This window comes from Mus caroli, unplaced genomic scaffold, assembly GCF_978045245.1.
Source record: "Mus caroli unplaced genomic scaffold, Mus_caroli_1 scaffold_1, whole genome shotgun sequence".
In the NCBI taxonomy this organism is placed as follows: Eukaryota; Metazoa; Chordata; class Mammalia; order Rodentia; family Muridae; genus Mus; species Mus caroli.
The window spans coordinates 108240921-108265130 of NW_028227256.1; positions in this window are offsets into that span (position 1 = coordinate 108240921).

Consider the following 24210-nt stretch of genomic DNA (forward strand, 5'->3'; position numbering starts at 1 on the left):
TCCACAAGAAAGGAAAGGATCTTCGTATCGGAGGAGCATCGGAGCAACGGACAGGTACACATGCTAGCGCTAGCCTAAAAAATTTCATTTTTGTAAAGTGTTGCTGAGGATGCGGTAGGATACGAATCAAGTTTGAATCAGTGCTGACCCAACACTGTTTCTGCTTGGGGTCAGTAGTTCATTAATCGGAACTAGATATGGAGACAGGCGGTGTGCCGCAGTTTTTTAGAAAACTGCTTAGGTGGAAGAAGGAAGGGTTCAAAGTCAGAAATCTTTTAGATAAGATAGATAGCTGTTGTCCATGGTTCAAAGAAGAAGAAACGATAGATTGTGGAACCTGGGAGAAAGTTGGTGAGGCCCTGAAGCGAGTTAGAGTTTGAGATTAAGCTTCAGAGGCTGAGTCTCTTAAGATATTTCTAGTTTAGATAATGATTAATGTGGTTCCTATCCTAAATAGTAAAATTTAAGATAAGATATAAAGCAATGCCTCTTTATTAAAGCATTAAAGCTTGCTTTAATAGGTACTCATAGATATTAATTGATATCCAAACTTCGTAATATGATAGTAATGCTTCTAATATTGATTTTAACAGTGATAAATTGTTTTAAACATAGGTTTTGCTTTCCCAAAGTTGTAGGTATTATCCTAACCTTGCACAAAAACTTAAAAATTATGGTTAAAACTGCCATTGTTCCATTGACTGCAGCTTGCAGTTTGATTGCAAATTTAAGATTGATGCTCAGATTAAAAAGTATTTTACCTTTGAGTCAATACAGGGCTCTGGGCAGCCCCAGAACGGCTTGTGGCCCTTTCTTTTGTTTTGCAAACAATGCCTAAAAAAGTTTTTCCCTGTGTTCAAGAAAATTTCTTTTTAACAGTGTTACAGATCTATTCAAACGTTTAAAATAATGCTTAAATTCAAAGATTTTTGCTTCTAGTAAACTGGTAATCACTAGAAAATTTTGCCTCTACGTATGGCTAATATAGCTTTACATTATGTAAGAAAAATGTTTATTGTTTCTGCTTCTTTACAAGAAGCCAAAAGTTTTAATCTTTCAGTATATATTGTTCCCTAAGTGGAAAGTATTTTATTAACTAATGCTTCTCAAGGGAAGTTTACCTTAAATCCTTGCTTGTCATTTTTCCAGTTTAGACTAGCTTCTAGCCTTTTAACTTTATGGCAATAGTACATCAGAGACTGTATATTCAGACTTAGTAAAATTAGTCATTTAATAGAGTCATAATGATTTTTCACTCTTCTTCAGTGTGACCAGCCATTCTAACTCAATCTTAGACTGGTCTAATATTCAGTTCAATTATTAGAGATTCCTATATTCTAAATTACCTAGCAAAGTTAATTCAGAGCATTTCCCCCAAGGTCACCAAAGGCTCATCTTGCCTTCACCTATTTGTCCTAAACTTTTTGCAAACTGACATTAAAGGTCAGTCTGCAGCGGAACGCCGCTGGCACCCAGTTACTTCTAATTTGAGATTAGCTTTAGCTTTACAATTTGCATCTAAATAAAGTACCTTGACTTCTCCAAACAGAAAATTTACATTGCTACACTCTCATTGTTTAGAATTCTTCCTTTTCTCAAGCAGGTCAATCTACATTCTCCGCCCCTAAGAGCAAACAGGTGGTACTGCTAATCTCCCTTCCAAGGACATCCCAGCATGTGGCTTTTTAGTCTAAGATAAGATTTAGATTTACCAGGAGAGCTAGGGAAGTAGAAATTTCATATATATTTACAGAGATTAGTTCTTATTTTGATAGAGATGGGCTTAGTCCCTTAGCTGGCCTCTGGCTTTTCACCCTTGCTGTTACTGCAAGGTGTCCTTAGTTCCTCAGGCTACTGGGAATAACAGGGATGAAGAGGAAAGACTTTCAGCTCCTAGTTTAACCAAAATTAATGGTGTTAATACTGACATAATTCTTGTCTAGGCCTTGCTAAATCTGAGGTTGACAAGTCTCATATAGAGACCGCGCATAAACTCAGAACTGCGCTACTGATTCATAATCATATGAATACAGTATGGGTACCGCTTGGCGCAGGAGATTACTGCGGAGGGAAGGTCCAGTTTGACCGTTTCTGAGTTCCCTGTGCGACACACCTGATTTGAAAGAGGTTGGTATCTGACTCCAGCTAAAAACCAAAAATACTTAAGGCTCTGCCTCCCCTCCCCAAAAGATACCAAGAGCCACAGATGTGAGTTGTTACAATGCTCACGGGAGGAATCAGGTCAATGTCCACCCAAGTCAAGGTTAAAGGCCCACTCATCTATGGATGAAAAGAATCATTTGATCACCTCTGTTAAGCATTGCCTATTTAAACTTAATTAATAGGGGGGAGAGAGGTTGGAGACCTTGCTGTCGTAAGGGCAAGCCCTTCACTGCCTCCCACCCAAAAAATAAATAAATAAATAAATAAATAAGCCAACTGGCCTTGTACTAGGAGCCAGCCAGTCTTACCCCCTTCTCCCTGTTCCCCTGCCTGTCACCCAAAATTGTGGAGGATTATCAGCTCAGTGTTATTCTAAAATTGTTTAGTTAAACTCAGCCAGGGTTCCAACGCCCTACTTAAAATGCAAACAGGTAGCTACCTATTCAGCACTAATTAGCATTATAAAGTCAGAGCCTACAGCCCAGCGCTGCTATTCCATCAGTGCTTTAAAGACAGTCTTAGCCAGATACAGTTTACCATTAGAAAAGTTAGGGAATCCCACGGAAACAGGTTTTTTCTTTAGCCCTAAAATACTCAGGCAGAACTATTGAACATAGATAATTTTTCTGTGACAGGCCACCCCCTTTTTAATTTTTGTTTTGTTAACGAATGGGAGGAAATGTGGCCTCCCTTCCCTCAGCCTAGAACCTGCCTGCTCAAGGGTGGAGCTACGTGCTCATTCGTCCTGCCACGCCTACCTACTCCTGGAACCTGCCTTTGCTGCCTGGAGGCACACACGTGTTCGTCCTGCTACTGGACCCTGAGTTACTTGGCGGGAAGTTGGGTTCCCTCCCCCTTCCTTTATAACTGAGTGTCTCAAAATAGTAAAATTGAGCCTTGATCAGAACGTTTGTTGTCTTGGCTCCATTCTTTTCTTCCGCCCCATCTAGATTCCTCTCTTTTCAGGCTGAACTGCCATTCTCAGTTGAACCGTTCGTGTTGTGGCCTGCGGGCAGGCCACAACACACTACAAAACCAAATTCACGCATTAATTTTCCACGAATCCAGCCCTTCAACGGATAATAACAGAAAAAAAAACAAAAACAAAAACAAAAACAAAACCAAACAAAAAAAAACAATACAAGGACAGAAATCATGCCCTAGAAAAAGCAAGAAAGTAATCCCTCAACGAACCTAAAAGAAGACTGCCACAAGAACAGAATGCCAACTCTAACAACAAAAATAAAAGGAAGCAACAATTACTTTTCCTTAATATCTATTAATATCAATGGACTCAATTCCCCAATAAAAAGATAGAGACTAACAGACTGGCTACACAAACAGGACACAACATTCTGCTGCTTACAGGAAACTCATCTCAGGGAAAAAGACAGATACTTCCTCAGAGTGAAAGGCTGGAAAACAATTTTCCAAGCAAATGGTCTGAAGAAACAAGCTGGAGTAGCCATTCTGATATCGAAAAAAATCGACTTCCAACCCAAAGTTATCAAAAAAGACAGGGAGGGACACTTCATACTCATCAAAGGTAAAATCCTCCAAGAGGAACTCTCAATTCTGAATATCTATGCCCCAAATGCAAGGGCAGCCACATTCATTAAAGACACATTAGTAAAGCTCAAAGCACACATTGCACCTCACACAAAAATAGTGGGAGACTTCAACACACCACTTTCATCAATGGACAGATCATGGAAACAGAATCTAAACAGTGACACAGTGAAACTAACAGAAGTTATGAAACAAATGGACTTAACAGATATCTACAGAACATTTTATCCTAAAACAAAAGGATATACCTTCTTCTCAGCACCTCATGGGATCTTCTCCAAAATTGACCATATAATTGGTCACAAAACAGGCCTCAACAGATACAAAAATATTGAAATTGTCCCATGCATTCTATCATAACACCATGGACTAAGGCTGATCTTCAATAACAACATAAATAATAGAAAGCCAACATTCACGTGGAAACTGAATAACATTCTTCTCAATGATACATTGGTCAAGGATGGAATATAGAAAGAAATTAAAGACTTTTTACAGTTTAATGAAACTGAAGCCACAAGTTGCACAAACCTATGGGACAAAATGAAAGCATTTCTAAGAGGGAAACTCATAGCTCTGAGTGCCTCCAAAAAGAAACTAGAGAGAGCACACACTAGCAGCTTGACAACACATCTAAAAGCACTAGAAAAAAAGGAAGCAAATTCACCCAAGAGGAGTAGAAGGCAGGAAAAAAGCAAACTCAGGGGTGTTCCAACCAAGTGGAAACAAGAAGAAGTATTCAAAGAATCAACCAATCAAGGAGCTGGTTCTTTGAGAAAATCAACAAGATAGATAAACCCTTAGGTAAACTCACTAGAGGGCACAGGGACAACATCCTAATTAACAAAATCAGAAATGAAAAGGGAGACATAACAACAGATCCTGAAGAAATCCAAAACACCATCAGATCCATCTATAAAAGGCTATACTCAACAAAACTTGAAAACCTGGACGAAATGGACAAATTTCTTGACAGATAATAGGTACCAAAATTAAATCAGGATCAAGTTAACGAGCTAAACAGTCCCACATCCCCTAAAGAAATAGAAGCAGTCATTAATAGTCCCCCAGACAAAAAAAAGCCCAGGACCCAATGGGTTTAGTGCAGAGTTCTACCAGACCTTCAAAGAAGATCTAATTCCAGTTCTGCACAAATTATCCCACAAAATAGAAGTAGAAGGAACTCTACCCAACTCATTCTATGAAGCCAAAAATACTCTGATACCTAAACCACAGAAAAATCCAACAAAGATAGAGAACTTCAGACCAATTTCCCTTAATAATATTGATGCAAAAATACTCAATAAAATTCTCGCTAACCGAATCCAAGAACACATTAAACCAATCATCCATCCTGACCAAGTAGGTTTTATTCCAGGGATGCAGTGATGGTTTAATATACGGAAATCCATCAACGTAATCCATTATATAAACAAACTCAAAGAAAAAAACCACATGACCATCTCCTTAGATGCAGAAAAAGCATTTGACAAGATCCAACACCAATTTATGATAAAAGACTTGGAAATGTCAGGAATTCAATGCCCATACATAAACATGATAAAAGCAATCTACAGCAAACCAGTAGCCAACATCAAAATAAATGGTCAGAAGCTTGAAGCAATCCCACTAAAATCAGAGACTAGACAAGGCTGTCCACTCCCCCAATACCTATTCAACATTGTACTTGAAGTCCTAGCCTGAGCAATTCGACAACAAAAGGAGATCAAGGGAATACAAATTGGAAAGGAAGAAGTCAAAATATCACTTTTTGCAGATGATATGATAGTATATATAATTGACCCTAAAAATTCCAACAGAGAACTCCTAAACCTGATAAACAGCTTTGGTGAAGTAGCTGGATATAAAATTAACTCAAACAAGTCAGTGGCCTTTCTCTACACAAAGGATAAACAGGCTGAGAAAGAATTTAGGGAAACAACACCCTTGTTAATAGTCACAAATAATATAAAATATCTTGGCGTGACACTAACTAAGGAAGTGAAAGAACTGTATGATAAAAACTTCAAGTCTCTGAAGAAAGAAATTAAAGATCTCAGAAGATGGAAAGATCTCCCATGCTCATGGATTGGCAGGATCAACATTGTAAAATGGCTATCTTTCCAAAAGCAATCTACAGATTCAATGCAATCCCCATCAAAATTCCAACTCAATTCTTCAACGAATTAGAAAGAGCAATCTGCAAATTCATCTGGAATAACAAAAAACCTAGGAGAGCAAAAACTCTTCTCAAGGATAAAAGAACCTCTGGTGGAATCACCATGTCTGACCTAAAGCTTTATTACAGAGCAATTGTGATAAAAACTGCATGGTACTGGTGTAGTGACAGACAAGTAGACAAATGGAATAGTACTGAAGACCCAGGAATGAACCCACATACCTATGGTCACTTGATCTTTGACAAGGGAGCTTATACCATCTAGTGGAAGAAAGACAGCATTTTCAACAAATGGTGCTGGCACAACTGTTTGTTATCATGTAGAAGAATGTGAATCGATCCATTCCTATCTCCTTGTACTAAGATCAAATCTAAGTGGATCAAGGAACTTCACATAAAACCAGAGACACTGAAACTTATAGAGGAGAAAGTGGGGAAAAGCCTTGAAGATATGGGCACAGGGAAAAGATTCTTGAATAGAACAGCAATGGCTTCTGCTGTAAGATCAATAATTGACAAATGGGACCTCATGAAACTGAAAAGCTTCTGCAACGCAAAAGACACCGTCAATAAGATAAAAAGACCACTAACAGATTGGGAAAGGATCTTTACCTACCGTAAATCAGATAGGGGACTAATATCCAATATATATAAAGAACTCAAGAAGGTGGAATCCAGAAAATCAAATAACCCCATTAAAAAATGGGGCTCAGAACTGAACAAAGAATTCTCACCTGAGGAATACCGAATGGTAGGGAAGCATCTGAAAAAATGTTCAACATCCTTAATCATCAGGGAAATGCAAATCCAAACAACCCTGAGATTCCACCTCACACCAGTCAGAATGGCTAAGATCAAAAATTCAGGTGACAGCTGATGCTGGCGAGGATGTGGAGAAAGAGGAACACTCCTTCATTGTTGGTGGGATTGTAAGCTTGAACAACCACTCTGTAAATCAGTCTGGCGGTTCCTTAAAAAATTGGACATAGTACTACCGGAGGATCCATCAATACCTCTCCTGGGCATATATCCAGAAGATGTCCCAACCGGTAAGAAGGACACATGCTCCACTATGTTCATAACAGCCTTATTTATAATAGCCAGAAGCTGGAAAGAACCCAGATGCCCCTCAACAGAGGAATGGATACAGAAAATGTGGTACATTTACACAATGGAGTACTACTCAGCTTTAAAAAGAATGAATTTATGAAATTCCTAGACAAATGTATGGACATGGAGGGCATCATCCTGAGTGAGGTAACATAATCACAAAGGAACTCACACAATATATACTCACTGATAAGTGGATATTAGCCCAAAACTTAGGATACCCAAGATATAAGATACAGTTTGCTAAACACATGATTCAAGTAGAATGAAGACTGAAGTGTGGACACTATGCCCCTCCTTAGAATTGGGAACAGATCACCTATGGAAGGAGTTACAGAGACAAAGTTTGTAGCTGTGATGAAAGGATGGACCATCTAGAGACTGCCATATCTAGAGATACATCCCATGATCAGCATCCAAACGCTTACACCATTTCATTCACTAGCAAGATTTTGCTGAAAGGACCCAGATATAGCTGTCTCTTGTGAGACTATGCCGGGGCCTGGCAAACACAGAAGTGGATGCTCACAGTCAGCTAGTGAATGGATCACAGGGCCCCCAATGGAGGATCTGGAGAAAGTACTGAAGGAGCTGAAGGCATCCGCAACCATATGGGTCGAACAACATTATGAACTAACCAGTACCCCGGAGCTCTTGACTCTAGCTGCATATGTATCAAAAGATGGCCTAGTCGGCCATCACTGGAAAGAGAGGCCCATTGGACATGCAAACTTTATATGCCCCAGTACAGGTGAATGCCTGGGTCAAAAAAATGGTAAAGGGTGGATAGGGAAGTAGGGGGAGGGTATGGGGAACTATTGGGATAGCGTTGGAAATGTAATTGAGGAAAAGATGTAATAAAAAATAATTTTATATGAAAAAAAAACCAAAAAAAAAAATTGAAATCATATTATATCTGGAATCCCACTCCTGATCAAATAAATATGCATCAAATATAGTCAGTTTGTTAATTGTATTATTAGTACTTTGATATTTAACTTTCTGGATCCTTTTTTCACAACGTGCTATATTTATTTGTTTTGGTTTGTATCCATTTTTCTCTGTGTGTGAGTGTGTGTACATGTGTGTATGTGTGTGTATGTGTGTGTGTGTATGTGCATGTATGTTTATGTGCATGTGCACATGTATATGTATGTGTGTCCATGATTGCATGTCTGTTAATGAGCGTGTGCCTGTACATGTGCATGACCATGTATATGAAGGTATGAAGGTAATATTTAGACTCATTGTGAGGAACATCATCTAACCCTTGTGCAAAAAGATCTTTCATTGGCCTGGTTCTCATCAATAGGGCTAGAATTTCTGACCACTGAGCTCTGGAGAACCTATTTCTGCCATTCAAATGCTGGAAATAAACAAAAATGCAGCATTCCACTCTGAATTCATTCATTCATTCATTCATTCATTCATCTGGGTATAGGTTGTTCTTATGTACTTGTGCTTGAAGGGGCATTGTTTTACTTATTGTACTACCATTGTATGCTAGCTCCTCTTTTTTCTGGTGTAGAGTATCAAGGTCAAGATTTTGAACATAGCCGGGCAGTGGTGGCGCATGCCTTTAATCCCAGAACTTGGGAGGCAGAGGCAGGCGGATTTCTGAGTTCGAGGCCAGCCTGGTCTACAAAGTGAGTTCCAGGACAGCCAGGGCTATACAGAGAAACCCTGTCTCGAAAAACCAAAAAAAAAAAAAAAAAAAAAAAAAGATTTTGAACATAATGAAGAAGCTCCACTCCATTGAGAACATCTGCAGTACTAAGAACTCTTTTAAAATTTTATTGTGAATTTACATGAATAGGTTCCTTATGTACAAAAGGAAAGCAGTTGACAAAGAGGAAAATGAAGGATAAATTAATTTACTTTTACAGTGCTGGTTGAAAACTACTGCAATTTACAAACAATGTTATCAATATTACACTGTAAGTATTTTGAATAGAATGTCCTAGAATCAGAATTATCAAAAGATAACGTATTTTTTGTAAAGACCACGTATGATCAGGAGAAAAGATAACCCTTACAGGAGACAACATTTGAAAATGATGGGCAGTTATATGGCAGACCAAAGGTAGCTGTTTATTGACCTTGGATTTCAGAAAATAGTAGTTTGTCATTAATCAGAGGCATAAATATAAAATGTAAATGTATCAATCTTTGAGAAGAAAAGAGAGAAATCACTTAGCTTTTTAATTTGAGTTTACATTTAGTGATTGTTCTCTGATTTCAGCCTGGTTTGGCACTGCACATTAATATAGGTGTATTTGATTAAATGGTTTGCAGAAATTAAAAAGTATCCAGAGACATATTTGCCAGTTTGATATACTTTTTAATTTAAAAGGAGAATATGCTGCATCAATATTATAAGCTCAAATAATTACACTGAGTCAATATAAAAATGAAGATACATTTTTATATTTGTTCATTTTACTTAATTTAATATTTGACAAGAAAAGTTGTCCCAAAATGATCATTAGAGATAATCAACTCTAAATCTACACTCAAATACATACCTCTTTCAATTTAATTTACTTTTAATTATTTTGTAATTAATCTTGCATCACTATGATTTTAGAAATGCAATATTTCTAAACTACAATCAAAATATTCTTTAAATACTAGTAGTATATGTACCTGTTATATTTTTTCTTCTGCTGATCTGAGACATTGAGCTGGCAAAACTACTTTCTGAGACTAAGTTAAAGTAGGACAGAGTTGTACTAAATATAAACAAAATCTCCTGATTCAGCATGTTTTTAGTTCAATATAAGATAGAAAACCTTAGGGTAAAGGATTATTGCCTTCTGGCAGAGAACTATATTGGATCCTTCCTATTCGATTAGAAGCTGATACTGAAACTGGCCATGGAAAGTGAAATTGCTCTTTTAAGAACTGACATTCTAAGTCATGAATCAAATCATTGGCCAGCAAGAAAGCATGTAAGCCAGCAATTGCCACAAACATGATGAGTAAAAGGTATTTACTGATTACATTAACAAAAGGCCTTCTGTGAAAACAAGGCTAAATATGAAATCAGACAGAGAATTGTAAGTGGGAGGCATAAAAAGGCTTCTTGAAGCTACATTGAAAAGATTTATTTCACTTTCAGAAATATGCACCACTTCTCGGCCTTTTGGCTAAGATCCAGTGCAGAAATATGCAAACATATTCCGAATTTGAGGTTGTCATTGTATTTCACTGAGGGATTTGATAATGTATTGTTTATTTTATTTTGTTTATTTAATTGCCTTATTTTGCATTCATTGATAATTACTGTTTTATTTGTCAGGAACACAGAGGTACATAAAGAAAAAAAAAAAAAAAGGATTGTTTTTTAACCAATCCATTGCTACTGCGTTTTGCTATCCAAATACAGTACCTTTTAAGACATACTTATGTGACCATTATCACAAAATTACCAAACACATTTTTCCTAGTCATAGTCTATATTCAAACTCAATTATCTCAGAAAATGTTTTTAAGCCTATTAATTGGGTATTGGCTACACAACAAATAATGCCAGCGCATTGGTGTGATTGGAATAAATAAAAATATTTTATAATGTGTTGATCCCAAATATGATTTCATTACAGTGATCATTTTTATCTATTTCTCATAATTCATTGAAGTAAAATGATGAATAACAGATTTCTGATGCATATTTGTGCCATTAATAACAGTAAGTTTTCACTAATAGATTAGAAAATGCCTGAAAAGAATTTTGAAAAAAAAATCTTGTAAAATAAGTTACAAATGGAACTGAGATATGTAATGAGCAAGATTTGGCTTACTGTGAAGGATTATCACATGCATAAGTTTCTAACACATTTTACAAAGATACATTCTATTAAGTTATCAATGCAAAGTGCTATTGATACTTTGTAAGGTATATTTTGTAATCATCTTTTTGTCCGTGCTTTTCTGTTGGATTTGTGTCAGTGACTTGTCTGTCAGATTTGTGTCTGTGTGCATTGGCTATGGGATTTTTTTTCACTATATGTTGAGAGAGATCACAAAATTGGATGTGAAACCCCCTCTGCCTCACATACACTAGAGGTTCATAGCCACAGGGACTTGGAAGATACTCCTGTCCCTGGGTAACAGAGTGCCCTTGGTGTTAATTTCTCAGAAGAACACAGAGTGGGTTTGAAACCCCACTAGCAGACACGGAACCTCAATACATGGCTTGCAGCTGCCATCCTATCTTCCCTTTCTCTTCTATGCAAGCAGAGGAATCTGCTGGCTATGTTTTACCATCCCATTGTGACTGTCTTTGTGTGTGTGTGTGATACTTTACTATTCTGTGACTGAGATAGCCAAAATGACACGGATTGTTTCCACCCCAACCAACTTGGTCTTAAGACATCTTCAGCAGGTCAATGTACATGGACACAATTTGTCAATGAACTTTAAAAAGAAAAAAAAAATAGAAAGCTCATGTTCTCCTCCCTATCAATAGTCCCATCTTTATGGTACACTAACATAAAAGAAGAGCTGTGCAGGAATACCTGGCTTCAGCTACAGAGCCCTCCTCATTCAAAGAGCCAAGACTGGCCCATTTAAAGAGGGCACCCCAGAAGAACAAACAAATGCACCTGACTCTACAGATCTCCCTTCAGTCATGTTACCTGCCATGTCCAAGGCAAATAGACTCATCCTCATTGAGCCTTTGCTACTCGTGGTTTATATAATTTAAAAATTCAGAATGCCCCCTTTTCAGAGAACCTCCACACCTTGATAACCTTCCCCCAAGTCTTCAATAACTCTCCAACCATTGTTGATGAGGCTTTGCACAAGGACTTATTTGAGTTTTTCTCCCTGCATCCCCAAATAACCCTTTTACAATATGTAAGTGGTTTGCTTCTCCCAGCCACCACACTGAAACTATCCCTGAAAGTCACTAAGCACCTTTAGAGACCCTAGAGAAACTAGGGTACTATGCATCTGCCAGGAACATCCTGGCAATTTGCAAAAAGGGGGTACAATATCTGGGCTAAGTCTTCAAAAGACGTAAGAGATATCTATCCTAAGCCATAAAAGAAACAGTCCTGAAAAACTCCAGACTCAAAAATGCAAAGGAAGAGAGGGAATTTCTGATGATGGAGGGCTTTTGCTGCCTGTGGATCCCTGGATATGTGTAAGTCCCTATTTTAAACCACCAAGGAACATTAGGGCTTCGCATGTACTGAAAGCATCTGAAGACCCTGGAAGAACTGAAACAAGCTCTCCTGTCAGACCCTGACATAGGGTTGCCAGGTGGAACCAAACCTTTCAACCTACTCGTAAATGAACATAGAGAAAATAGTCAAAGGGGCTCTAACCCAACATCAAGGACCATGGTCCAGATACAGTATCTTATCTGTCCAAAAAACTCCATCCAGTAGCTGCAGGATAATCACCCTGCTTTGGAATGGTGGCAATAGTGGCTCATTTCATGAAGGATACAGATTAGTTCACTTTGAGATAAAGTCTGGTCATTACCACTCTTCAAACCATGGAACAAATCTTTTTTTTTTGTTTTTTGGTTTTTTTTTTTGTTTTTTGTTTTTGTTTGTTTGTTTGTTTGTTTTTTCGAGACAGGGTTTCTCTGTGTAGCCCTGGCTGTCCTGGCACTCACTTTGTAGACCAGGCTGGCCTCGAACTCAGAAATCCGCCTGCCTCTGCCTCCGGAGTGCTGGGATTAAAGGCGTGCACCACCACGCCCGGCTGGAACAAATCTTAAAACAACTCTAAACCACTGGCTTAGTGATTCACAAATGATACATTATCAGACTCCATTGTTGAAGCCCACTATAATTCTCTTCCAGACATTCTACTCCTCTGCTGTCCAATCCAGACTTGGAGACACCAATTCAGGACTGTTTTAAAATCCTGCCACAAGTGCACAGAACTTGAATGGACTTACAAGTCTCTCCTAGACACAGAGGGAACCTGGTTCACTGATGATATTATCTCCTTGCAGGATTTACAGTCGTATACAGGGGAGGAGGAAAATGGTGTCAAAGGAAGAAGTTATCTGGGCAGAGGCTTTACCTGTTGCAACATTAGCTCAATTGACTGAGCCAGTTACACTAGCAAAGCCTCTGACTTTAGGAAATGACAAAATGCTAAATGTCTACATTTACATACAGTTCACCTGTAGAACTTCTCATGTTCATAAGGCAAAATACAAACCAATGGGTCTGATGACTGCAGAAGGAAATTAAAAAAAAAAATCTTGGCACTGTTAATGGTTCCTTGGCTCCCCAAAAGATTAGTGATTATCCACTGTCTAGGGGATGGAAAAGAAGAAGATAATCCAGTTACCAGATGCAATATCCTAACAAAACAAGCAGCTAAGGAAATAGCTCTGAAAGCAGAGCCTATTTTAACTATGGAATTTCCAGACCCAGGGTACTCCCAATTACTGGCTGTTGCCAAATATACAGCAGAGGACCTCTGGTGGATCAAGCAACTGCCTATGACTCAATTTCTGGATGGATGTAGGTGGTCTGCAGATGGAAAAGTAATCCTTCCTGCTGGTATAGGGGATCAAATACTAAACAAGATACACTGATAAACTCATATGGGTACCTGGAGAATACAAGATTTGCTTTGTTATGAGAGCTCAAGGTCTAGTATGTTAGATCCAATATTGATAAAATCATGGACAGCTGCAAAGCCTGCCAGATCTTTAATGCATCTAAGAACACCACAACTTGAGGGATACAGATAATAAACACTCAACCTGGGGCTTTGGGCAAAGTCAATTTCACTGGGGATATTCCTGGAATATTTGGGTACAGATATCTCTTTGTGTTTGTCAACAGCTTTTCAGGTTGGACTGAAGGGTTTCAGACTAAACAGGAGACTGTCCAGATGGTGGCAAAGAAATAACTTGAAGACATTCTACCAAGTTATGACTTCCACAGATGATAGGGTCAGATACTGGACCAGATATTGTGTCCAAGATAAGTCAGAGATTTGCCACAGCATGGGATTGATTAGAATTACATTATACATATAGATCCCAGAGTTCAGGACAGGTTATAAAAAAAAAAGTAAGTAAAAATCTAAAAGAGACCCTAACTAAATTAGCCTTGGTGACTGGTGGTAACTGGGTAACTTTCATCCCTGTTGCCCCCTATAGAGTATGGAACTCACCCTATCAGAAGGGATTTGCACCCTTTGAAATTATGTTTGAAAAACAACCCCCCATTATCCACTAACTTACAGACAGAAGTCATTTCAGACATCAAGGACCAGGGCCTCTTGGAGAACACAAAATCCATCCAATGGCTCCACATGCAGGTCTGGCCTAAACTGGATGCTCTGTATGAAACAGCTACCCCACCGGAACCAAACTCACTGCATTGAAGGTAGAACAGATTGCACCTTTGACAACATACCCCCACCTGGGCAGCTGACCTACTCAGGGAACAAGAAGAACCCTAATGAGTGGCTTAACCTGGCCTATGGAAATAGATGGTTTCTAAAAACTCTGAGAACCCACTCAGGATCTGACTGCAATGCCTGGGCTACTGAAACTAGTCTGGACTTTCAGAATGCTAATTCTAGGAAGTATGAGCTCTCCTTCCTTGCTTTTCCCTTCCAGCCTTGGTACAGCTTGTATCAAGAATTGCCTACCATGCTGATGAGAGATAATAGGTGTATTGTTTGATAAGGACAACTAGTTTATCAGACATAAAACAGAGTCCCTTACAATTACTTTGGCAGTTATGATGGGTCTGGGTCACACAGGAGCAGGGACTGGCATATTCATGCTAGTCCTATAGAGTTCCATCTATGCCAACTTAAATACAGCCATAGGTGATGACATTACAGAATTGGAAAGAAAAATAAAACACTTAGAAAGATGGAGAAACTCTCTGACAGAAGTTGTGCTACAGTATAAAAGAGAGTTAGATGTGATGTTCTTACAGCAAGGTGGGCTATGTACTGCTCTAAAACAGAAATGATGTTTTTACATGAATCATTTCAGGGTGATCAGGGACTCACTGGCTATAGTAAAAAAATTATAAAAATGACAGAAAGATATATAGCCCAGAAGTAAATCAAATCATTGTTTAATAGCCTCCCCATAAATAGCCTAATTTCAACCCCGCCCAGTCCCCTACTCATATACTACTATTGCTATTAACATTTTGTCCCTATATATTAAACAGAGCAATGAAATTTATTTTTATTGGATATTTAAAATATTTATATTTCAAATGTTATCCCCTCTCCCAGTTTCTCCTCTCCAATCCACCCTCCACCTGCTTCTATGAGGATGCTCCCTCTAACAAGCAACCCTTCCCACCTTACACCCTGGCATTCCCCTACTCTAGGGAAATGAGCCTTCACAGGACCAATGACTTCATCTCCTATTGATGCTAGACAATGCCATCTTCTCCTACATATGCAGCTGGAGCCATGGGTCCTTCTACATGAACACTTTGGTTGGTAGTTTAGTCCCTGGGAGCTCTTGGGTATATGTTTGGTGATATTGTTGTTCTTCCTATGAGGTTCCAAAACCCTTCAGCTCATCCAGTCCTTTCTCTAATTCCTTCACTTGGAACCCTGAGCTAAGTGCAATGGTTATCTGCAAGAATCTGCCTCTGTATTTGTCAGGGTCTGGCAGAGCCTCTAAGGAGACATCTATAAAAGGCTCCTGTCAGAAAGCACTTCTTCACATCCAAAATAGTGTCTGGGTTTTGTGTCTGTATATGGGATGAATTTGCAGGTAGGGTTCTGGATGACCTTTTCTGTAGTCTCTGCTCCACACTTTGTCCCCATATTACCTATAGACAGGAGACTTTCTGGGGTAAAAATTTAGAGATGAGTATGTGGCCCCATCCTCCAAGGGGGGCCATGCCTAACCTCTGGATATGGTCTCTACAGGTTCTCCCTACCCTTTGTTGGGCATTTCAGCTACTCTCAATCCTGTTGGGTCCTTGGAATCTCTTGTGTTCCTGGTATCCTGGACTTACTGGTTGCTAACACCAGTTACCCATCCCCCATTCCTACATACCTCTGTTCAAATTTCTAACCCTCTGTATATTAATCCAACTCCTCTAATACCTGCCCCCCTTTTGCCTTCCTACTCATCTTTTCCTCCAAAGTCCCTCCCACCGTTTACCTCCCATGAGTACTTTGTTCCCCTTTCTAGGAAAGAATGAAGCATCCACATTTTGTTTTTCCTTCTTCTTGACCTTCATATTTTCTGTGAATTGTATCTTAGACATTCCAAGCTATTGGGCTAATATCCACTTATCTTGACTACATACCAAGTGTGTCCTTTTCTGATGGGGTCACCTCACTCACGATATTATCTAGTTCCATCCATTTGCCTAAGAATTTCATGAAGTTATTGTTTTTAATAGCTGAGTAGTACTCCATTGTGTAAATGTGCCACATTTTCTGTATCCATTCCTCTGTTGAAGGACATCTGTGTTCTTTGCAGCTTCTGGCTTTTATAAATAAGGCTGCTATGAACATAGTGGAGCATGTGTCCTTATTATAAGTTGGATCATTTATTTTTGAGGTATATGTGCAGGAGTGGTATAGCTGTGTCTGCAGGTAGTACTATGTCAAGTTTTCTGAAGAACCACCATATTTATTTCCAGAGTGATTATACCAGCTTGCAATCCCACCAGCAATGGAGGGGAGGAGTGTTCCTTTTTCTCCACATCATTGCCAGCATCAGAATTCACCAGAGTTTTTGATCTTAGCCATTATTCTTACTGGTGTGAGGGGGAATCTCAGAGTTGTTTTGATTTGCATTTTTCTCATGACTAAGGACTAAGGTCCTCCTCAACCATTCAATATTCCTCAGTTAAGAATTATTTATTTATCCCTGTAGCCCATATTTAATACAGTATTTGGTTCTCTGGAGTCTAACTTCTTGAATTCTTTGTATATATTGTATATTAGCCCTCTATAGGATGTAGGATCGTTAAAGATTCTTTTCCCAATCTGTTAGTTGCCATTTGTCCTATTTATAGTATCCTTTGCCTTACAGAAGATTTCCAATTTTATAAGGTCCCATTTTTCTAGTGTCGATATTAGAGCATTAGCCATTTGTATTCTGTTCAGAAAATTTCCCTTTTGCTCAAGTGTTTGAGGAATTTCTGCACATTCCCTTCTTTTATGTACCTGGTTTTAAATGGAGGTCCTTGATTAACTTGGACTTGAACTTTGCACAAGGAGATAAGCATGGATCAAAGAGCATTCTTTGACTTACTGACTGCCAGTTCAAACAGCAATATTTGTTGAAAATGCTGACTATTCCCCAGGATATGATTTTAGCTCTTCTGTGAAAGATCAAGTAAAAATAGGTGTATGGATTCATTTTTGGGTCTTCAATTCTATTCCATTGATCTACCTGCCTGTCACTGAACCAGTACCATGCAATTTTTATAACTATTTGTCTATAGTACAGCTTGAGGTCAGGGATGGTCATTCCCCACAAAGTTCTTTTAGGGTTGAGAATAGTTTTTACTATCCTGGGTTTTTGGTTATTCCAAAAGAATTTGCAAATTGCTCTTCCTAACTCTATTAAGAATTGAGTGGAAATTTTAAGGGGGATTGCATTGAATGTATCGATTGCTTCCAGCATTCCATTTTGTCATTTTACTATTTGGATTTCAGAATACTTTTTGTATGTTCATGGGCATCACATTCGTTAGGTTAGGGAAGTTTTCATCTCTAATTTTGTTGAAGATATTTATTGGTCCTTTAATTGAGAATCTTCACTCTCTTCTATACCTACTATCCTTTGGTTTGGACTTTTCATTATGTCCTTGATTTCTTGGATGTTTTGGGGTAGGAACTTTTAAAAAAATATTATTAGATATTTTCTTCATATACATTACAATTGCTATCCCAGAAGTCCCCTATACCCTCCCCCCACACTGCTTTCCTATCCACTCACTCCCACTTCTTGGCCCTGGCATTCTGGGCCCTGAAATTCTCCTATACTGGGGCATATAGAGTTTGCAAGACGAAGGGGCCTCTCTTCCCAATGATGGCTGAATAGGCCATCTTCTGCCACATATGCAGCTAGAGACACAAGCTCTGGGGGTACTGGTTAGTTCATATTGTTGTTCCACCTAAAGGGTTGCAGACCTCTTCAGCTCCTTAGGTACTTCTTTAGCTCCTCCACTGCGGGCCTTGTGCTCCATCCACTAGATGACTGTGAGCATCTACTTCTTTATTTTCCAGGCACTAACATAGATTTACAAGAGACAGCTATTTCAGGGTCCTTTCAGCAAAATCTTTCTGGCATTTGCAATAGTGTCTGGGTTTGGTGGGTGATTATGGGATGGACCCCCAGGTAAGGCAGTCTCTGGATGGTCCATCCTTTTGACTTAGCTCCAAACTTTGTCTCTGCAACTCCATCCATGGATAGTCCAACTCTCTTCAAACTATTCCACAAAATAGATACAAAAGGTACTCTACCCAATTCATTCTATGAAGTCACAATTACTCTGATATCTGAGCCACAAAAAGATCCAACAAAGTGAACTTCAGACCAATTTCCCTTATGAATATCAATGCAAAAATACTCAATAAAAACCTCATAAACTGAATCCAAGAACACATCAAAACAATCATGCATCCTGACCAAGTAGGTTTCATCCCAAGGATTCAGGGATGGTTTAATATATTGAAATCCATCAACATATTCCACTAAATAAACAAACTCAAAGACAAAAATCACATGATAATCTTATTAGATGCTGAGAAAGCATTTGACAAAATCCAAAACCCCTTCATGATATAAGTCCTGGAATGATCAGGAATTCAAGGCCCATAACTAAACATAATAAAAGCAATCTACAGCAATCCAGTAGCCAACATCAAAGTAAATGGAGAGAAGCTGGAAGCAATCTCACTAAAATCAGGGACTAGACAAGGCTGCCCACTTTCTCTCTACCTATTCAATGTAGTACTTGAAGTCCTAACCAGAGCAATTCGACAACAAAAGGAGATCAAAAGGATACAAAATGGAAAGGAACAAGGCAAATATCACTATTTGCAGATGATATGATAGTATATATAAGTAACCCTAAAAATCCACCAGAGAACTCCTAAATCAAATAAACCGGTTCAGCGCAGTAGGTGGATATAAAATTAACTCAAACAAATTACTGGCCTTTCTCTACACAAAGGATAAACAGGACGAGAAAGAAATTAGGGAAACAACCCTTCATAATAGTCACAAATAATATAAAATACCTTGGTGTGACTCTAACTAAGGAAGTGAAAGATCTGTATAATAAGAACTTCAAGTCTCTGAAGAAAGAAATTGAACATGATCTCAGAAGATGGAAAGATCTCCCCTGCTCATGGATTGGCAGGATTAATATAGTAAAAATGACTATCCTGCCAAAAGCAATCTACAGATTCAATGCAATCCCCATCAAAATTCCAACTCAAATCTTCACTGAGTTAGAAAGGGAAATTTGCAAATTCATCCGGAATAAAAAAACAAACAAACAAACAAACAAAAAAAAAACCAAAAAAAAATAAAAACCTAGGATAGCAAAAACTATTCTCAACAATAAAAGAACTTCTGGGGGAATCACCATGACTGACCTCAAGCTGTACTACAGAGCAATTGTGATAATAACTGTATGGTACTTGTACAGCAACAGATAGGTAGACCAATGGAATAGAATTGAAGACCCAGAAATGAACCCACACACCTATCGTCACCTGATCTTTGACAAGGGAGATAAAATCATCCAGTGGAAAAAAGACAGTATTTTCAACAAATGGTGCTGGCACACCTTGCAGTTATCATGTAAAAGAATATGAATTGATCCATTCTTATTTACTTGTACAAAGCTCAAGTCTAAGTGGATCAAAGAACACCACATAATACCAGAGACACTGAAATTGTAGAGGAGAAAGTGGGGAAAACCCTCGAAGATACTGGCACAGGAAGAAATTCCCTAAACAGAACAGCAAAGGCCTGTGCTGTAAGATCAAGAATCGACATATGGTACCTCATAAAACTGCAAAGTTTCTGTAGGGCAAAAGATACTGTCAATAAGACAAAAAGGCCACCAACAGATTGGGAAAGAATTTTCACCAATCTTTAACCTGATAGGGGACTAAAATCCAATATATACAAATAGCTCAAGAAGCTTAACTCCAGAAATTCAAATAACCCCATTAAAACATGTGATACAGAGATAATCAAAGAATTCTCAACTGAGGAATACTGAAGCACTGAGAATCACTTAAAAAAATCTTCAACATCTTTAATCATCAGGGAAATGCAAATCAAAACAACTCTGAGATTCCACCTCACACCAGGCAAGATCAAAAATTTAGGTGACAGCAGATGCTGGCGAGGATGTGGAGAAAGAGGAACACTCATCCATTGCTGGTGGGATTGCTAGCTTGTACAACCACTCTGGAAATTTGTCTGACGGTTCCTCAGAAAATTGGACATAGTACTACCGGAGGATCCCGAAATACCTCTCCTAGGCATATACCCAGAAGATGTTTCAACTGGTAATAAGGACACATGCTCCACTATGTTCATAGTTGCCCTATTTATAATAGCCAGAAGCTCGAAAGAACCCAGATGTCCCTCAACAGAGGAATGGGTACAGAAAAGGTGGTACATTTACACAATGGAGTACTACTGAGCCATTAAAAACAATGAATTTATGAAATTCTTGGGCAAATGAATGTACCTGGAGGATATCATCCTGAGTGAGGTAACCCAATTACAAAAGAAGTAACTTGATATTCACTCACTGATAAGTGGGTATTAGCCCAGAAACCTAGAATACCCAAGATACAACTTCCAAAACACAAGAAAATCAAGAAGGAAGACCAACACGTGGATACTTCATTCCTCCCTAGACACTGAATACAATATCTATGGAAGGACTTGCAAAGACAAAGTTTGGATCTAAGATGAAAGGATGGATCAGCAAGAGACTACCCAACCCGGGAGTCCATCCCATAATCAGCTACCAAACGCAGACACTATTGCATACACCAGCAAGATTTTGCTGAAAGAACCCTGATATAGCTGTCTCCTGTGAGGCTTTGCCAGTGCCTGGCAAATACAGAAGTGGATGCTCACAGTCAACTATAGGATGGAACACAGGGCCCCCAGTGTAGCAGCCAGAGAAAGTACCCAAGAGCTGAAGAGGTCTGCAACCCTATAGGTGGAACAACAATGTGAACTAATCAGTACACCCAGAACTCGTGTCTCTAGCTGCATATGTAGCAGAAGATGGCCTAGTTTGCCATCATGGAGAAGAGAGGCCCCTTGGTCTAGCAAACTTTATATGCCCCAGTACAGGGGAAAGTCAGGACCAAGAATTGGGAGTGAGTGGTAGGGGAGCAGGGCAGTGGGGAGCGTATAGGGGACTTTTGGGATAGCATTTGAAATGTAAATGAAGAACGTATCTAAATAAATAAACAAGCAAACAAACAAATAAATAAATAAAATATTAAAAAAGAAAATTAGGAATATATGTACTGTGCCTGAAAAATAATGTTTAAATAAACAATATAACTTTCATGTTTACATCAAGTTCTCACAGGAGCACATACATCAAGAAGGGAGTATATCATGCAATAAATGTGAGAAGAAAGAGAATGAGTCAATATAAGTGTGCATTATGTTTACTTCAATTTAATATTATATTAAAAAAAACACAAAATAGATATTTCACTCAGAATCCCTAAAAATTGAGATATAAATTCTGGGTTTCACATTTTTAATGACTCTAGGGAATAACAATAATATTATGAGCTATATCATATTCTTGTATGCTGTTTTCTCATGGAGACTTGCAATTTCATTATTATAAGATGTTAAAGAAAATAGCAAAATGAAAACTGCTTGCCTGGTGCAAAATGAGGTAAGAGAAGCCTAGGGAGATCTGAATATAGTCAGTCTTCTCAGAGTTCCACTGACAACATTGGATTTTTTGTTTGTACTTCCTAGGAGTAAAATTCATTTCTTTAAGCTTTACATATATATAAATGATAAAAACTAATTAAAGAGAGAAATACTACAAGTAAAAATATTGGAACATTAAACAATTATCTGATCTCTTTACAAAGAAAAAGTGACAGACTATATTTAACAACATAAAGAATTTGAAGCCAAATTGTTATTTAAATACTATGTTCTGCTGATTTACTAAATGTCAAGAGAAAATTTTAAAAGAAAACAATTAAAACATAAAGTTCACTAATGGCAGTTATTTTAAGTTATTTAAATTTTATATAATTTTCAATTTAAAAAAATTGTTGTCTGGGAATTTCACAAAATGTCTTCTGATCATAATTCCTCAAATGTTTTTGGAGCCAAGCCCTCCTGTTATCTGCATAACTTCATGTAGTTTTAAAAATGCATCAATTGAAACTTATGCTAGATGTACTTTTTTAATGTGTAGATTACACTAGAGACTGGCAAACTTAACATGGAATATACTATTTATGAAAATAAACATTCTCTATCCCAGGAGCTATGGGTTGACCCACAAGTATTAACCACTGGGTGAAAATTCATGCCTACCTCCTATCTCCTTTATTAGGATTGGGTTTACCTTGAGTCTCAGGGATTTTCTGCAGGATATAACATTTACTAAATTCATATATGCAGCTGCCTGCAGTGTTCAGAAGACACAGTTTCCTTAGAGTAATCATTGTTTCTGGGTTTTACAATCCTTCCACTACCCCTTCCACAATGATTTGTGATCCTTGGAGAAGTGGCTGAAATATTGTTGTCAGAATAAAGGTTGATCCATTCAAAGTCACTTATTCTCTTCACTTTATAAGACTGTGGATTTCTATGTTAACATCATGAAAAGTTACTCTTAAAATGACTGAATGATACATTAGTAGATGCCATTAATTATAAGTTCTAAGAAATCAGTTTATTATTTTGACTATTTAGCAGAATAATATCTGTAGGTTCTTCCCTAAGGGCTATTATCTAACTAGCAACAGGTTATTAATCCCAATAGGTAAGAGTAAAGACTTTCGTGTTGATTAGGAGCTGAAATTATGATTGTAGTATTAGAACATGCTAAAACAAGTCTATAACTGACTATATGTATGCATGTATATATATATATGTGTATATATATATATATATATATATATATATATATATATAGAGAGAGAGAGAGAGAGAGAGAGACCTACATAGAGTACCTTGTAAAGTAGAAAGAAATATTTTCCCAAAATATCAAACATACTTTATGTGTTCACAGAAATCTGCAAAAATTCTGCTTTTGTATAAATTTGTGTTAATTTACATAACAAAATAAAAACAAGTGCTATAATTCATTGCATTTGTGGTCCATATCACTAAATACATAAATAAATTTTAACACAGATAAAGAAGAAAATAAATACTATAAGACCGTTTATTAATTTCTATTATATTTTAAAATGTATCATAATTACAGATTTATTTAAAAGTTACTAGAAAGGGATAAACTTGATATTATTTAAATGTGAGTGTTGTTTTAATACCCACTCTATATTTCTCAGTGTCTCTAGACTTTAACTGAATTAATAAATTTGTAAAAATAATAATTATAGGCTCAAATTCATGAAAATAATATAAATATTTCAGAGAATAACTGATTGAAAAATGTAAAATATATTTTCAGTGTGTGATTTCATCATCAACAAGTCAGTTTTGTGCATGTTCAAAAAGTTGTCAAATCTGCTATGCCTGCTGATTTCTGTGTCATTGGGAAAAAAACATTGCTGTTATTTCAATTAGACATAAAATGTAAAGTATAAAAATTACTTAGTTGTACACTTCACACAGTTCATCATACCCATGAATACATCTTGTTACTTGTCCCTAATGAGAATCTACATCATTAGTAAGGGATGACCTGAAGAGTATAGCCATTGTGCCACTCTTCCACAATCCATCAGGATTTTTTTATGTTCTATTCTTCCTGACAGATACAATGGGGAAATACATGAGAATCTTAGTCATGTTTTTGAAATGGACAAATGCATAGTTTCTCAAGCATGTGATCAGTATTTTACTCATACAGTTTTCTACTGCTTCAAATGTCATTACTATCTAATCTGCTGCTTAATCACTGTAACAATTGCTCATTTTGTTTTTACATAAGGTATATTTGGGTGAAACTTTATGCATCTGGCTATTATTTCAGTGTCAT